This window comes from Pinus tabuliformis, chromosome 9 (assembly GCF_031772625.1).
Source record: "Pinus tabuliformis cultivar Carrire ecotype Pingquan chromosome 9, CPIR1, whole genome shotgun sequence".
In the NCBI taxonomy this organism is placed as follows: Eukaryota; Viridiplantae; Streptophyta; class Pinopsida; order Pinales; family Pinaceae; genus Pinus; species Pinus tabuliformis.
The window spans coordinates 107,215,619-107,234,073 of NC_142307.1; the positions used below are offsets into that span (position 1 = coordinate 107,215,619).

At 40.9% G+C, this 18,455-nt stretch overlaps 2 pseudogenes; both read left to right on the forward strand.

The window, feature by feature from the left end:
* The first annotated feature begins 11,108 nt into the window (after positions 1–11,108).
* On the forward strand, positions 11,109–11,953 carry LOC149147302 (OVARIAN TUMOR DOMAIN-containing deubiquitinating enzyme 6 pseudogene; annotated as a pseudogene).
* A 4,292-nt stretch (positions 11,954–16,245) lies between these two features.
* On the forward strand, positions 16,246–17,461 carry LOC149147303 (OVARIAN TUMOR DOMAIN-containing deubiquitinating enzyme 6 pseudogene; annotated as a pseudogene).
* Positions 17,462–18,455: the final 994 nt, after the last annotated feature.

Sequence of the window (18,455 nt, forward strand, 5' to 3'; positions counted from 1 at the left end):
GTTTGAACTTCTCACACTATGCATCCCAACTCTGTTTGAAAGAATCCTCCATCCCACCAAAATCAAAACAAAACCCAAGAAAATCATAACTAGCCTAAAATCAACCCAAAACAAAGCTAAATTATAAAGAGAGAGCCCTCTCTGATTGCAGGTAGGCTAGGACCTGCAGTCCAAAGATTGCTTTGTGGTTACCTCGGCCATATCCTTTAAGGAGCTTTAAGGACAACCTGAGTGATAACACATCGTAGTGTAGAGACCTCATGCAACCGATTCTGTCAGTTTTCTAATTCTTCATCTGAGTCTGATTGGCATGAACTATCCTTCTCCCAACTAATCCATCCATCTGTAGTGGGATTAATCCAGTCTTCCTCTCACACAGTGAGCTTATATATGTGATCAATGTCTTCATCATCATATTCATCATAGAGTGCCTCTGTGTATCATGTACCTTTAGCTTGATCCAAAGGAACAACCACTCTGAGGCCATTCTTTTCAAACACCATGCTTCGCTTCTTCAAATTAATAATAGAATTCATGTCGAAAGCCCTATCAATGCCGAGCAAGGCTCGGTATGGATTACTGCCATCTACTATTTCAAGAACTTCAAAATCTTCGAGCACACTGGCTCCCTTAATATCTACAGTCACTCCATGCAGGCGACCCATCAAAATTATATTTTGTTGGTTTGCCATGCGCAACTTCAGAAATATCTTTTATTGTGGCCAACCAATTTACAAAACTTGAAAAATAGTTTCTTTGGTGACTGTACAAACTTTTGCAGCAAATAATAAGTGTTTGTCGTATGCATTCCTGACACATGGTAGATACTACACCAGACGCTTGATCCAGTAGAAGACTCTTGTTTCCACTGGTTGGGACCTCCTACAACTATATAGTCCCAATACACAGGGCACTAATCCTTATAGTGGCCTACATCCTTGTCTTTAGTGCACCAAACTTGAGGGCATAGTCCTAACTGAACCTCCTTTCCCTTCTTCGGATCCTGCAATTCCATATGCAGGCTTGCTAAATGTGACTAGATTTGTGTAACTCCTATATTCATATCATGGATTGGTGAAGCCTCTAGCTTCATCACGATCTCTAATGCTTCGACCTCAGATCCAATCTTCTGTTGAGACAAAGGACGTCTTAATTGTGGCAATAGTGAAGCAATGTACCATTCCTTATGTTTTTCGTCTGAAATATAAAGATTAGCTTGTCTTGATAATCACTTCAACCTATGATCTATATCACACGTAGACTCATTAGTTGTCTAGTTGATCTTGTATATTTAAGTGACACACTTACTTCTAATTTTGGCTTTCTAAATTCTACATTCAGCACAGCCTTTGTCTCAGCCAACGTGGCATTTAGATTGGTTGTATTATATTTGATATACCATGTAAGTGCTTTATCCTATAGCACTGTAACCAGTTGTGTTTTCTTCATGTCATTATAATTGATCTACTTCCCCTTCCACATACCATTTGCTACGAACCAAAACTGATCAAGATCCTCTGATCCCTGACCCTTGAATACAGGCATTTTCACTGTATTCACCATACTAAATAATGAAGGTGGATGTGGAGGTGGAGGTGGAGGTGTAGGTGTATGAGGTGGTGATGAAGGTGGAGATGGGGTGGATGGATGCAGAATCCCAAAATTTCCCTAACCTTCTACCTGCGACACACCTCCAGGTGAGTTAGGGCTGGTCCTTTCTGCTTCGTTGTCTGATTCTCACAATAATGGACTATACGCACCCTCACTATATTTTTCCCAATCGGATCTGAATATTTTTCCACTTCACATAAATCCAGTCTGACCTCTTTTGAACATCAATTCAAAGGCATAACACCATTTTCGCACAACAACATTTTAATCCAAGTTTTTAGCGATCTCAGGTAATTACCTCTCGGACCCTTAAAGAACTGGTGTTTAGCTTCGCTATAAGATACAAAGGTATTAATTGCAATTTCAGTGATGAAACTACTAAAAATACTATAGATCCAATATTCGATAGCCCTTGCAACCTTATAATCAGACCCTTCAAGATGCTTGATCAGTTCAGGAGTCTGTTAGTGTCATTCTTTGCAGCCTTCCATCAGGGATCAAACTTGCTCTTTGCATTTTCATTTTAGGGGTCCCATAATGAAATTTTTACATTATTTCATTAGGTCATGTCACACTGATCCACTGATGGTTGTCTTCTCTTCAGAAAATATAAATTTCTCCCTCATAGAGTATACTTGCTGACCCTTCTTCAAGTTGTTTTTAGTTAAGGTTTCATGGTCAATTTGCAATCATGTTTCATTAGGTCATAGGGCATGTTTTCATTAGGTCTTAGGGTTTCATTTCCAAGGTCAAGAGCCTGATTTTCTGTGTAAATAAAGGTCAGCAAGGGTATGAGGATGATAAGTAAGTCAAGCATGATGGCTTGTAGGTCATAGTTACTGAATAATTATCTTTTTACCTAATGTAATTTTCACCTCAAAAACATGTTTTTGAGGTGAAAACAAAGTATTTTGAGTTTATTTGTATTTCATATGTAATTTTAAGTCACTATATGTAATAAATGTTCCCAGCTTCACTAGATCATCTCTCCTTGCTGCAAGACAACGAAACACTACAAAAATTAGTTCAAGTTGAGCATTATCCGCTTGAAAGAGACAAAGAAGAAAAGGCATTAAAAAAAAGTTTTGAAGAAGGAAAAGAAACATTAGAAAGTGGGTTTTTCAAGTGAAAAATCAAAATCTACTCCTATTTAAGCTCTCACATTTCATTTTCATGTTCATCATTCTCATTTGGAAAGCAAGGAGTCAAAAAGTGAGAAGGAGAGGCAAGCTTGAGTGAGTTTTGGGTGAATGAAGGTTGGCGCTACACTTCTGGAGCAGTGGTGGAGTGGCACTGCACGTTGGCAAAGCGGTGTTGCACTTCTGAGGCAGGAAGGGTTGGCACTCCGCATTTAGAGCTTGGTGCTGTGCATTGAGGCTGGTGCTACGCGTCTGGAAAATTTTTGCAGTGTAATTTTACACTGGAGCTGCGCTTCTAGGGTGCAGTGGCGCTGCACGTCTGTGCAGTGGCGCTGTGCGTTGAGCAGAAGGCTTAGAAAGCCCTCAAAACTTCAAGAAACCTCCAAATTTCTCTCTCTTACCTTCATTACAAGTAAGTTGACCTCCTTTGCTACAATTTTGGTTTGCATATCAACATCATAAGCATCATTCTCCATGATAAATATGAAACCCTAAAAATCTCCCTAGTGATGCCTAAAACCCTAAACCCTCATTGTTCATCCTATCACCTATCAATACAACTCTAGACTCTTTCCCTATCCCTATTTCCATATCCCCTTATCCGTTTATCCCTTTAGCCCTATTCCATATCATTTCCATCCCTTTATCCCTCTTCCCCAAGGGAAATTTCTCAAACAAAACAAGCCCTCTCTATCATTTCCTACTCCCTCATTCATTTTTAGACCATAAAGCCATTTCCCATCCCCTCACTCCTAAAACGCTTTCACTCATTCCATTCATACAACCTCAAGCCTTGTAAACATGGACACAGAGGATCGAGACTATGAGGAGGAGGAAAACACAGGCAGTGATACCTCAACAGATAGAGCTAGGCAACAGAGAAAACCACACAAGGGAGGCAGGATTGTCAGAGAAGAGCCATCAAACCTTAGGGAATTGCAGGCCTCTCAGTTGGCTGTCACATGTTTCAGATATCTTAGATGCTGTGAGTTATGTGAGTAGGTAGAGAGAGTTCAACACCACCCTGTGTTGAGATTGCAACAAGATGATGGAGCTTAGTGAAAAGAGTCGCCTTCACTAAGTGGGCCCGTAGGCAAATTATGGCGCAAGTTCTATTTTTGATCACAGTGTGGATGATCACAGTGTGGGTGATCACAGTGTGAGTGATCACAGTGTGAGTGATCACAATGTGGGTGACCAAAGTGTGGGTGACCACAGTGTGGGTGATCAAAGTCTATTTTTAGACTGGCTGTCAAAAATAGAAAAGTCAAATATTATTGTCTCATAATAATATTTGGACTATAAACTTGATCTTATTCTCTTGGAGCACTTCAGTTTGAGCTACAGATGTGGCCCATGCAACTGTCAGAAGGAAGTATGCTTTTCTTATGAGTCAGTTGAGTTGTTGCATGCATGACTTCAGTTAGAACTCAATCAGTTGAGTTTGGTGGAGTTGATTGTGGAGTTGATGGAGTTGTGTTCAGTTTGACTTAGTTAAACTAGTTGTAATTAGTCTAACTGCAAATAGACTAATGATGAGTTGTTAAAATAATTATTAACTCATGATGCAACTAATGAATACATCAGTTAACTCAGTTGCATGTCAGTGCATGTTCAGTTCAATAGGGACAGGTGGTAGAGAATCAGATTGCTATCAGTTGTGACAATAGTTGTGCACTAGATCTTGCACAATCAAGGGATTGACTATGCTAATGAGTTTGCTCACATATTTGCCCAGTATTGTAGCCTTTTCTCACGTCCAACAAAGTTTGAGTGATTATTTTGAGGTGAAATACGAGTTTGGTAAGCCATTCTCATCAGTTCTTGAGCAAGTATTGAGCAGTGGAGGCAGGCAAGCAGTGGAATAGATTTGGAGATCAGATCTGAGCTGTATTGTGTGTAACAGGTGGAGCTGGTACTGGATTGCTTGTAAAAAGAATTGTACTTTGTAATGTTACATGGTCTCAATCATTAATATACAAATAATTTGGGTTTTTAGTGAGATGCTTTCCCCGGGTTACATACTGTGTTAATGTGTGAATGCTCTTGATGTTTTATTGTTAATGATGCTGCTATATTGATGATCAACGTAGAGGAGCTTATGTATTGTGTATGCATTCCACAATAGTACATGATCAGGATAATCTCTGTTGAATATGTGTTAATTATTCAAAATTTCTACATGGTATCGGAGCTGTTGATCATCAGATCTACTATTCAGGAAGTGTTTACATTCTATTTCTTCAGGCAGAGTCTGTAATCGGGCCAGGTAGCCTCTGGATTCATCCTTCCTTTGGAAGGTGAGATATCTGGTGAATTCCCATACAGTCAATCTCTGTACGAGAAATATTGTGTTCTCATGAATCTTAGATCCGAGGCGGTTGAGTTGGTTGCTGGTGGAATTCGAATTTGTAGCAGTGTTTTCTTGGTGACAACGCAGCAATGTCTTTCAACGGATTGCGATTAGAGTATGATCTTGAGGGTAGCTCAAACTATATTGCATGGAAGGACAGGATGGAGGCAGTATTGGATGATAACGGGCTGAAGGAGTTCATAGATACGGATATCCCAAAGCCTACTGATGCTACTCAAGCTGATGCTTGGCAAAAGAAGATCAAAAAATGTCGAAGGATTCTGTTGGAGGGCGTGAAGGATCACATTGTGTCCAGCCTCCATGGAAAGGCTACTCCATATTTGATGTGGAAATCATTAACAGAATTATTCCAAAGCAAGAGCGATCAGAGGAAGCTGGCACTCAAAGATAAACTCAGAAACATCAAATGCGAGAAGGGTGACAGTATTCCCAAGTATCTCACGAAGTTCACTCAGTGTCGAGATGAGCTGGGAAGTGTGGGGGTTACTGTCGATGATGAGGACTTGGTGAGCTTGTCTCTCCTTGGTCTTCCGAAGAGTTGGCATTCCTATCAGGACTCTGTCAATGGTCGGGAGAAATTGCTAGGATGGGAAAAACTATGGTCAGATCTTGTGCAGGAGGAGATCAGGTGGAGTACCAGGGACGGATCTTCGTCAAAGGGAGCTGATGAAGAGAATTGTGCTTTGGCTGCCAAATAAAAGAAAGGGAAGAACAAGAAAGCTTCTCAGTCTGGTGCGAAAGGCAAGAAGCAGGATATGTTCAAGGTGAAGTGTTTTCACTGTCACCAGCATGGACACTGTGCCACAAATTGTCCGCAGAAGAAGAAGAACAAGCAAGCTACTGGATCTGCAGGGGGAGAGGCCTTAGCTTCTCAGTTTGAGCTTGATTTTTCATTGATCGCATGCTTGGTTTCAAGTGTGATGGGATCCGTGTGGTTCTTGGACAGTGGTGCGCCTTTTCACATGACGGGAGATAAAGATTTGTTCTCTGATCTGGAGGACAAAGATCTTGCAGTGCACATCGAGATGGGCGATGATGGTAGATATAGTGCGACCGGTATCGGTACCATTTGCTTTGAGAGGGAGTCTGGTAAAACCTTCGTATTGAAGGAAGTCATGCATGTTCCAGGATTGAAGAAGAATCTTATCTCAGTGGCGATGTTAGAAGACAAGGGGTATGATGTTGTTTTCAGCGAGGGAAAGGCTTTCCTGCGTAGCAAGATAACTGGTGAGACCCGGAAGATAGGGGTTCGAGTGAGGAACCTTTATCAGTTGCATGTAGATGGATTCGCAGCAATGGCAAGCAAGGCAGAAGGTTTGGTGAGCCGGGATGATGGCGAGTTATGGCACAGGAGATTGGGTCACCTTCACTATGGAGCCTTGAAGATACTGCAGCAGATCACTACAGGGCTTCCTAAAGGCACACTTGCGCAGTCAGATCAGTGCAAGGGGTGTACTTTGGGGAAGTTTGTGAAAGCCACCTTTCATGAGAAGGATATTCGCGTCACGACGATCCTTGAGAGAATTCACACAGATGTGTGTGGACCTTTCTCAGTTGCTTCGACAACAAAACACAGGTATTATGTGATTTTTGTTGATGATTTCGCTCGTAAGTGCTGGATCTTCTTCATGCAGAAGAAGAGCGAGACATATTCAAAGTTATGTGAATTCAAAGCACTGGTCGAGAAGGAGTCGGGGAAGAAGGTGAAGGCTCTTAGGAGCGATAATGGTGGTGAATACACCTCGGACGAGTTCAAGGATTTCTGCAAGGCAAAAGGGATTCGTAGAGAGCTCATAGCTCCCCATAACCCACAACAGAACGGGGTAGCTGAGCGGAAGAACAGAACGATCGTGGGTGCTGCACGAGCAATGTTGCATGATTAGGGCCTACCCCTTCACTTGTGGGCGGAAGCATGCAATACAACAGTTTATGTTTAGAACCATTGTCCTCATAGGATACTTGGCATGAGTACACCCGAGGAGGCTTATTCTGGTAAGAAGCATGATCTTTCTCATTTGAGGATTTTTGGTGCTAATGTTTACATGCATGTGACGAAGGATGCCAGGAAGAAGTTGGAGCTGACCGCAGAGGTTGGGATATTTTTGGGGTACACTGATACGCCCCACAACTATCGTGTGTATTTTCCAGACAGTGGTAAAACTGTTGTGCGATGGGATATAAAATTTCAGGAGGAGAAAGCCATGAAGTGTTCGCTTGAGAGGGAGCTACACTTGCATGCAGATGAGGAGCTATTAGTTCCTAAGGATGAGCTTCAGGACGTGGATCAGCCACAGGACGAGGTTCATGGAGTGGAAGAGACCACTCATGTAGCACCAACCATCAGAGGGTGAAAGCGCTTGACAGAAGCTGAGCGACTGGCTCAAGACGCAGAGAAATTTGTAGGACCACCTACAGCCCAACGCAGGCAGAGACAGTCACCTGATCGGTACACTGGATACATGGCTCTTATGAGCAAGTGTGTTGTGACTGAGCCATCCTCTTTCGAGGAAGTTGTGGAGGATCCCGCATGTGTAGACGCCATGGTGGAAGAGTATGATTCTATTGTCAGAAACAGTGCATGGGAGATTGTTCCTAGACCGGAAGGGAAATCAGTGGTGGGTTCGAGATGGATCTACAAAGTTAAGCAGGCAGTTGACGAGAGTGTGGAGAAGTACAAGGCAAGATTTGTTTCCCGAGGCTTTTCACAGATTGAGGGGATCGATTATGAGGAGACCTTTGCACCTGTCGCAAGGTATTCTTCCATACGGACGATTCTTTCTCTCTCAGTGCAGATGGGATGGCACATTCATCAGATGGATGTGAAGACTACGTTCCTCAACGGAGTCATTGAGGAGGAGGTGTACATTGAGAAGCCCGAAGGGTTTGAGGTCTTCAGCAGCGAGTCGCATGTGTGCAGGCTCAAGAGAGTGCTGTATGGGTTGAAGCAAGCACCACGTGCTTGGTACTCACGGATAGACAGCTATTTCACAGGACTTGGATTCTCCAAGAGCGAGGCGGATCCTAACCTATACCAGATTGTGGTGGAGGGTAAGTTGCTTATCATTGTACTGTAAGTTGATGATTTGATTCTAACAGGTGATGAGCTGTTCATATTGTCATGCAAGAAGGATCTTGCTATAGAGTTTGAGATGAAGGATTTGGGCCTCCTTCACTATTTCCTAGGATTGGAAATATGGCAGCATAGTGGTGGACTATTTGTTTCTTAGGGCAAGTATGCTCGGGAGATACTGGAGAAGTTCAACATGCATGGCTGCAAGCTTGTTGATACTCCTCTTCCTGGAGGTTGGAGGAAGGAGGATGCCACTTCGGGAGAAGAAGTGGATGCCACTGTTTATCGATAGTTGGTGGGGTCGTTGATGTATTTGGTCAATACACGACCCGATATATGCTATGCAGTTAACCAGCTTTCACAAGCTATGGTTAAGCCTACCAAGCTCTTCTGGAAGGAGGGCAAGCATGTATTGTGCTACTTGAGAGGCACATCGGGATATGGTTTGTGGTACATGTTATCATTGAAAATTCCGTTGCCAAAATTGCTCAGACTAGCTTAAGGACAAAATGTTTTCGCAGCGCATAAATCCCTTAGCAGTTTCGCAGCGTAACCTGTTTTAGTGATTTCGTAGCGAAAAAACACTGACTTTGCACTAACTGCGCTATGAAATGGGGAATTCGTGCTGATCCATAGCACATTTCACACCAGCTGTCATATTTTCTGCAAGAATTTTACGGGAATAGCATGTGTAAGGTCTTACATGTCGGTCTTGACACGTGCAGGCTCTGTTGGCATCAAAGGGGATAGCGGTAATATAATGTTCATACAGGGAGCTCTTCCAAAACAGCTGTTAATTCAATGTGCAACTGCAATATCTGAAGGTGAATGCAGAACAGATAGGTTCGCGGTTTTTTTTCAAAATAATTTCACCATCAGAACATCATAGGGACTGTGGAGGCAGAGCAGATTTCTATTGATCATGTTGTGCACTTAAAACCCTCAGATGGAGATATAAAGATGGCAGTATGACTTCTGGGAAGAACGGGCTCTTGCCACCTTTTCTTGTTTATAATTTGCAAATGTCTTGAAGAACAGAAAGATATCCTAAGGAGCTTGTTCTTGCTGTTGACATGGAGCATTTAAATCTTTTGCTGGCCTTGCTGATGGTGTTTAGTGTTTGGTGCAAGTTCAGTCAATATTATCAGAGGATGATAAAATTGGGATATTACTCGAATATCTCAAAATCAGTTTTAATGATGCAACAGTTTTGAAAAGTTACATTTATGTGCAATAAAGGATGTGCCCCCATGTTGTCTGATCAATCTGAAGGTAATGAGTTCCTATGTAGAGAAGTGCATTCTGAAAATTCTGAATCTCTTCTTTGTCTACTTATGAATGATTTTCTATCCCTTGCATTGGATCCATTTTATGGGTTTGAAAGGGACTGTCCATCAAAGGTATCTCATTTCTTCCTAACGTTCAGATCTCTGGTTTATCAGAAAAGTCTGACTTCAATTTCATCTTTGGAGACATCTAAAAATGTTGAATCATTACACAAGGTCAGAGATATTCAGGAAACTAAGAACAGAAATGCTAGACGGGAGTTTGATCTCTTGTCATCCTTGCCAGAGTCAAATGATTCTAATGTCAAGGATCCCTTAGCTGATGAAAATGGCAATTCAGAACCAAATGAAGTTACTCCCTTAACAAATTCCAAGATGCAAAATTCTATGCCTCATGTCTTTAAAAATGGCAGAAGTCAACGTCTCGAGACAAAGGAAAATAGGAAACGGAAGTTGGATGTGCAGTCTGATGGTTCTGGTTCTTTGAAAAGATTAAGGAAGATAAAAGATTTGGAATCCATACCAAAGAGGTCTCGTTTAAAACCTAATGGCCGCAAATCATCAGTCCTTTCAAGAACAGATTTAAAGAATCGGTGCAGGAACAACAGACAAAGCCTAGGAAATCCTCATTTGAAAAGTCATCTGATTCATCTAAAGCAATTGAAGGACCAGTGGCACTTTGCATGAAAGTTCCTCGGGAATTCGCATTACCTTCTGTAGTGCAGTTGAAAGTTTGGTACAGGCAAATGGTTTTCAAAAAATCAGAATCGAATATAAAATTAGCAGAAGATTCATATACTAGATTTTGATGTTGGGTAGGGAAGTCAGTACATAAATCCCTTAAAGGACCTTGCAGAAAGGCCTGGTGGGCATCCTCATTTGCGCATAACTGCAGTAGATGATCCTGAATCTGTAAGATATATTGGTGGGGGATTGCATATTGTAGGAATGTGGCTAAAGATCCCTTGTTCTCTGGCTGAACGGCAGTCCGGGTTGCTCGAGTTTTGATGGCTTTGTATATGAACATGGTCCCTTCAATTATGAAGCCGGAAAGACGGTTGGAAGTTTGCCCAAAATATACCTTAATAATACTCCTGGGCAAAGGTGTCAAATATTATATATCTGGATTCACCAGTTGGAGTTGGTCTTTCATATTCTGAAAACGTTGATGACTACCTAACTGGAGATCTACAGACAGTTTCAGAATTGTATTACCCTTGTTATTGCCCTTGGTATGTTTGAAATGACGCTGTGGTACTTTGAGTATGCAAATTTTAATGCAACTAGAGTCACGCCCATGGGAATTATATTCTGGGCCGTTACATTTGGGGCAGTGAAGAAAACTGTGGCCCGTCTTCCCCTTTTGGTTGTTTCAATGGGTTATGGTGTGATTCGGCCTACTCTTGGTGGTCTTATTTCAAAGGTGCTTCTTCTTGGTGCGACATATTTCCTGGATTTTGAATTTTTTGATGCTGAAAGAGAACGGCAGTTTGAAATTGAAATTCGACAGTCAAAGGGGCTTGAAGTGAGGCGCATGATAGTAGATGGTAATTGCCTTTTTCGTGTAGTTGTTGATCAGGTTTATGGTGACCCAGAGGTGTATGATGTCACAAGATAGATGCGCATTGACTATATGGAGAAAGAGAGAGATCACTTCTCTCAATTTGTCGCAGAAAGCTTTACAGCTTGTTCCAAGAGAAAAAGGAGAGACAAGGTCTATGGTAATAATTTGGAAATCCAGGCAATGTCGGAGATATATAATCGTCCCATTCATATTTATTCATACAGTACAGAACCTATCAACATATTTCATGGTAGTTATGGTACCGATTCTCCTCCTATCCGGCTTAGCTATCATCGTGGAAACCACTACAATTCTCTTGTTGATCCACACAGATTGACAATTGGTGTTGGCCTCGGCTTTAGTAGTCTTCAAGAGAAAAATATAAACAAGGATCAAGTGAAAGCTACTATAAAAGCACAACAGGATCAACAAATTGAAAATGCACTTTTAGCTGAGGGCCGCTTCTACTCTGATTTGGTGTTAACAGAGAAAGAAATCGAACGCATGGTGATGGAAGCCTCACGGGCTGAATATCTTGCCCAAGATAAATACAGACAACCATTCGGTTACAGAGAATCTTCCACTTCTGGTGCTGAGCCATCATCCTCAGCGACAGGAACATCCCGAAATGAAGTTAGCACATGGCATGGGGATTTTAAAGTGGTCGAAGACACTGCACTGTCAAGGAGTATCCACACGGTTCTGTCTATGGGCTTTAGCCCTGCGAGGGTGATAGAGGCGCACAACATCTTTGGTGATGATGTAGAGTCCATGGTGTGTTATCTTCTGGAGACTGGGACAAGTAGTCCTGGAGGGGAAAGCATATACAGGATGAAAGGAAAAGCTGCAGAGAAATGAAACATAGTGCATAAGCATATCTTGCCAGAGCCTAATTCTGGATGCAGTAGAATTCTTGGAACCGACAAACAGGGGCCTATGTTTCAGGGTAACAGAAAGATGTGTCATTGAAGACAAACATGGAGCATTAAAGGTTCATCACAGCTATCTCAGCCAAACTGCAAAGAATCCAGGTGTCAAAGAACAAGAAGGAATCTTTCTACGTAGAAGATAGTGTTAGAGTTATAATCAAAGTAGAACTCTTTAGAACTCCACTTAGCATTAATTGTATTTAATAGTTTGTTCAATAGTGGATAGGGGTAATTAGTGGCAGTCATCGAGCTCCCCTCATGCTGGAGGAGGAAGCTCAAAGTAGTTAAAGTTATGTTTCTATATATAGATGAAACTTTTATGTAATGAGGGTTGGATATTTGAGAAAACAGAGAGTGTTATTTTGGCTTGTGTACAAACTCATTTTCAGTAATACAAGTGACTGCTTTTCTTCTCAGGATTCATACATTGTTTCAAATGCTCAAGATATGTGGTTTTGTTTTATCCTTTATGTTTTTTACAGTTGTATAGATACACAATCACTCAGAATTCACTTTGCTGCTCTGACTTCCTATGTGTATTTATAAGCTGAAGTTTCCATGAGATGTGTTTTGAGTATTTAAACATTACATGCCCTGACTTCTATGAATGAGTAGTGTTATAGTTTACTGAAGGGTGATTAACTCCATAAGCCCAATGGAAGTCTTTGTAATGTCTGTCCAGCCAACATGTTTGTTAAATTCACCTTACAAGAGTTAGCCATCTTATCAATATTCAAAATCAATAACCTTTTGAGAGAGCCCTCTCAGGCTAGGGAGGCTAATCCTTAGTCAAAAGATTGGTCTGAAACAGTTACACAGAGTCTACCTGATCAGCAACCCTTCAGTGCTTGATTTTGTGATAACATTTTGGTGCGTCTGCCGGGAGCCTGAAGATTATTCATTCCCGAAATTATGAAGCTGAACTTCTGAAGGTAGCAGGAGCTCAGAAGGTTTTTGAGGCAGCAAATCTACCTTGGCGACTCCATTGTTGAAGAATTCAAAATTCATACATTCATGGTGATTCCACTGGAGTTATGAAGGACCCAGATGCTACCATTCTTATCTCAAGGTATGCATGCATAGATTTTTCAGGAATTCATGGTTTCCCAAATCATTTTCCCAAGGATGCATATTTTCTAAGGAATGGTCCAAAATTCAACGGAGAAGATTTGAGTTTAACTTTGAAGCATATATCAGATTTTTGTGAATTTTCAGAGCTTCTTAGAGTTAAACATGAGGATGTTTGCATTATGTTATTCTATGATTCACTTCAAGGGAAATGTAAACAATGGCTTGAAAGTTTTCCTATCAAATCCGTTAAGTCATTTCAAGACTTATGGCTTATGTTTTTGGAGGAATGGATAGATAGGTCAGAGGTGGTGGCAAATTCTCCTTCAGTTCAAGGTTTCAAACAATGGAATAATGATCATAGTAAAGGAGAAACAAATGAAAATTTTCCTTTGTCCTTGTCCTCATATCTAAAATCCTTTGACTGCAAGGCAGAGGATAAGATGAGATTTTTGGATGAAGTTGCTGAGGACATTGAGAAAGAAATTGAAGGTGTAGAAGGTCAAATTCAGGCATATAGTTTCCATAATCATGATCATTATTTTCAGAAGTTTTCTATGGCAGAACGCAAGGAGACAATGCTGGTTCCTTTCTCTTTCACGATTGAGGAACTGAACACTGTTGTTGAAGATCAGTTTGCACAACCAGAAAGTTACAAGAAAAATCCAGCTGATCATGTATTCTGGGATCCTATAGCTGATTACATGGAAGAGTTTTACTCTCCAGTGTTTCAGTTTTCCTATAAAGATCAGAGACAATTTTAGTGGCAACGGTCATCACACTATCATATTGGCTCTGAACTCCGATGCAGTCAAAGAAATCAAATATCAGATAAGACAAATGATTGGCTACATTGGAAATTTCACATTGATTGAGCTGAAAGAAGTTTGAAATTGATAGGGTAGGTAGGTAGGAAATTGCAAATAAGCTCAAGGATGACTGAGCATTTTTTTTAGTAGATGTAGTTTTCTTTCTCCTACAGTGATCATCAAGCTTAAGCCCAAGGTGAAGGCCCCAGAAGCTTGAAAGGGATGCTTGTTAAGAAAATTTCTGTTTGTCATAAATAGATAAGGCACTGGACCTGCAAGTTCTTAGTGTACCACAAGGGCACACTATCCCAAGTGGAGCCACTGTTATCATTGAAAATTTTGTTGCCAAAATTGCTCAGACTAGCTTAAGGACAAAATGTTTTCGCAGCGCATAAATCCTTTAGCAGTTTCGCAGCGTAACCTGTTTTAGTGATTTCGTAGCGAAAAACACCGACTTTGCACTAACTGCGCTACGAAATGGGGAATTCGTGCTGATCCATAGCACATTTCACACCAGCTGTCATATTTTCTGCAAGAATTTTACGGGAATAGCATGTGTAAGGTCTTACATGTCGGTCTTGACACGTGCAGGCTCTGTTGGCATCAAAGGGGATAGCGGTAATATAATGTTCATATAGGGAGCTCTTCCAAAACAACTGTTAATTCAATGTGCAACTGCAATATCTGAAGGTGGATGCAGAACAGATAGGTTCGCGGTTTTGTTTCAAAATAATTTCACCATCAGAACATCATAGGGACTGTGGAGGCAGAGCAGATTTCTGTTGATCATGTTGCGCACTTAAAACCCTCAGATGGAGATATAAAGATGGCAGTATGACTTCTGGGAAGAACGGGCTCTTGCCACCTTTTCTTGTTTATAATTTGAAAATGTCTTGAAGAACAGAAAGATATCCTAAGGAGCTTGTTCTTGCTGTTGACATGGAGCATTTAAATCTTTTGCTGGCCTTGCTGATGGTGTTTAGTGTTTGGTGCAAGTTCAGTCAATATTATCAGAGGATGATAAAATTGGGATATTACTCGAATATCTCAAAATTAGTTTTAATGATGCAACAGTTTTGAAAAGTTACATTTATGTGCAATAAAGGATGTGCCCCCATGTTGTTTGATCAATCTGAAGGTAATGAGTTCCTATGTAGAGAAGTGCATTCTGAAAATTCTGAATCTCTTCTTTGTCTACTTATGAATGATTTTCTATCCCTTGCATTGGATCCGTTTTATGGGTTTGAAAGGGACTGTCCATCAAAGGTATCTCATTTCTTCCTAAAGTTCAGATCTCTGGTTTATCAGAAAAGTCTGACTTCAATTTCATCTTTGGAGGCATCTAAAAATGTTGAATCATTACATAAGGTCAGAGATATTCAGGAAACTAAGAACAGAAATGCTAGACGGGAGTTTGATCTCTTGTCATCCTTGCCAGAGTCAAATGATTCTAATGTCAAGGATCCCTTAGCTGATGAAAATGGCAATTCAGAACCAAATGAAGTTACTCCCTTAACAAATTCCAAGATGCAAAATTCTATGCCTCATGTCTTTAAAAATGGCAGAAGTCAACGTCTCGAGACAAAGGAAAATAGGAAACGGAAGTTGGATGTGCAGTCTGATGGTTCTGGTTCTTTGAAAAGATTAAGGAAGATAAAAGATTTGGAATCCATACCAAAGAGGTCTCGTTTAAAACCTAATGGCCGCAAATCATCAGTCCTTTCAAGAACAGATTTAAAGAATCAGTGCAGGAACAGCAGACAAAGCCTAGGAAATCCTCATTTGAAAAGTCATCTGATTCATCTAAGGCAATTGAAGGACCAATGGCACTTTGCATGAAAGTTCCTCGGGAATTCGCATTACCTTCTGTAGTGCAGTTGAAAGTTTGGTACAGGCAAATGGTTTTCAAAAAATCAGAATCGAATATAAAATTAGCAGAAGGTTCATATACTAGATTTTGATGTTGGGTAGGGAAGTCAGTACATAAATCTCTTAAAGGACCTTGCAGAAAGGCCTGGTGGGCATCCTCATTTGCGCATAACTGCAGTAGATGATCCTGAATCTGTAAGATATATTGGTGGGGGATTGCATATTGTAGGAATGCGGCTAAAGATCCCTTGTTCCTTGGCTGAACGACGGTCCGGGTTGCTCGAGTTTTGATGGCTTTGTATATGAACATGGTCCCTTCAATTATGAAGCCGGAAAGACGGTTAGAAGTTTTCCCAAAATATACCTTAATAATACTCCTGGGCAAAGGTGTCAAATATTATATATCTGGATTCACCAGTTGGAGTTGGTCTTTCATATTCTGAAAACGTTGATGACTACCTAACTAGAGATCTACAGACAGTTTCAGAATTGTATTACCCTTGTTATTGCCCTTGGTATGTTTGAAATGACACTGTGGTACTTCGAGTATGCAAATTTTAATGCAACTAGAGTCATGCCCATGGGAATTATATTCTGGGCCGTTACATTTGGGGCAGTGAAGAAAACTGTGGCCCGTCTTCCCCTTTTGGTTGTTTCAATGGGTTATGGTGTGATTCGGCCTACTCTTGGTGGTCTTATTTCAAAGGTGCTTCTTCTTGGTGCGACATATTTCCTGGCTTCTGAATTGTTTGATGCTGAAAGAGAACGGCAGTTTGAAATTGAAATTCGACGGTCAAAGGGGCTTGAAGTGAGGCGCATGATAGCAGATGGTAATTGCCTTTTTCGTGCAGTTGTTGATCAAGTTTATGGTGACCCAGAGGTGTATGATGTCACAAGACAGATGCGCATTGACTATATGGAGAAAGAGAGAGATCACTTCTCTCAATTTGTCGCAGAAAGCTTTACAGCTTGTTCCAAGAGAAAAAGGAGAGACAAGGTCTATGGTAATAATTTGGAAATCCAGGCAATGTCGGAGATATATAATCGTCCCATTCATATTTATTCATACAGTACATAACCTATCAACATATTTCGTGGTAGTTATGGTACCGATTCGCCTCCTATCCGGCTTAGCTATCATCGTGGAAACCACTACAATTCTCTTGTTGATCCACACAGATTGACAATTGGTGTTGGCCTCGGCTTTAGTAGTCTTCAAGAGAAAAATATAAACAAGGATCAAGTGAAAGCTACTATAAAAGCACAGCAGGATCAGCAAATTAAAAATGCACTTTTAGCTGAGGGCCGCTTCTACTCTGATTTGGTGTTAACATAGAAAGAAATCGAACGCATGGTGATGGAAGCCTCACGGGCTGAATATCTTGCCCAAGATAAATACAGACAACCATTCGGTTACAGAGAATCTTCCACTTCTGGTGCTGAGCCATCATCCTCAGCGACAGGAACATCCCGAAATGAAGTTAGCACATGGCATGGGGATTTTAAAGTGGTCGAAGACACTGCACTGTCAAGGAGTATCCACACGATTCTGTCTATGGGCTTTAGCCCTGCGAGGGTGATAGAGGCGCATAGCATCTTTGGTGATGATGTAGAGTCCATGGTGTGTTATCTTCTGGAGACTGGAACAAGTAGTCCTGGAGGGGAAAGCATATACAGGATGAAAGGAAAAGCTGCAGAGAAATGAAACATAGTGCATAAGCATATCTTGCCAGAGCCTAATTCTGGATGTGGTAGAATTCTTGGAACCGACAAACAGGGGCCTATGTTTCAGGGTAACAGAAAGATGTGTCATTGAAGACAAACATGGAGCATTAAAGGTTCATCACAGCTATCTCAGCCAAACTGCAAAGAATCCAGGTGTCAAAGAACAAGAAGGAATCTTTCTACGTAGAAGATAGTGTTAGAGTTATAATCAAAGTAGAACTCTTTAGAACTCCACTTAGCATTAATTGTATTTAATAGTTTGTTCAATAGTGGATAGGGGTAATTAGTGGCAGTCATCGAGCTCCCCTCATGCTGGAGGAGGAAGCTCAAAGTAGTTAAAGTTATGTTTCTATATATAGATGAAACTTTTATGTAATGAGGGTTGGATATTTGAGAAAACAGAGAGTGTTATTTTGGCTTGTGTACAAACTCATTTTCAGTAATACAAGTGACTGCTTTTCTTCTCAGGATTCATACATTGTTTCAAATGCTCAAGATATGTGGTTTTGTTTTATCCTTTATGTTTTTTACAGTTGTATAGATACACAATCACTTAGAATTCACTTTGCTGCTCTGACTTCCTGTGTGTATTTATAAGCTGAAGTTTCCATGAGATGTGTTTTGAGTATTTAAACATTACATGCCCTGACTTCTATGAATGAGTAGTGTTATAGTTTACTGAAGGATGATTAACTCCATAAGCCCAATGGAAGTCTTTGTAATGTCTGTCCAGCCAGCATGTTTGTTAAATTCACCTTACAAGAGTTAGCCATCTTATCAATATTCAAAATCAATAACCTTTTGAGAGAGCCTTCTCAGGCTAGGGAGGCTAATCCTTAGTCAAAAGATTGGTCTGAAACAGTTACACAGAGCCTACCTGATCAGCAGCCCTTCAGTGCTTGATTTTGTGATAACAGTACATACAGGAGGATGAGGTGAAGCTATGTGGCTTCACGGATGTAGATTGGGCAGGGAGCCCAACGGACAGAAAGAGCACATCAGGAGGGGTCT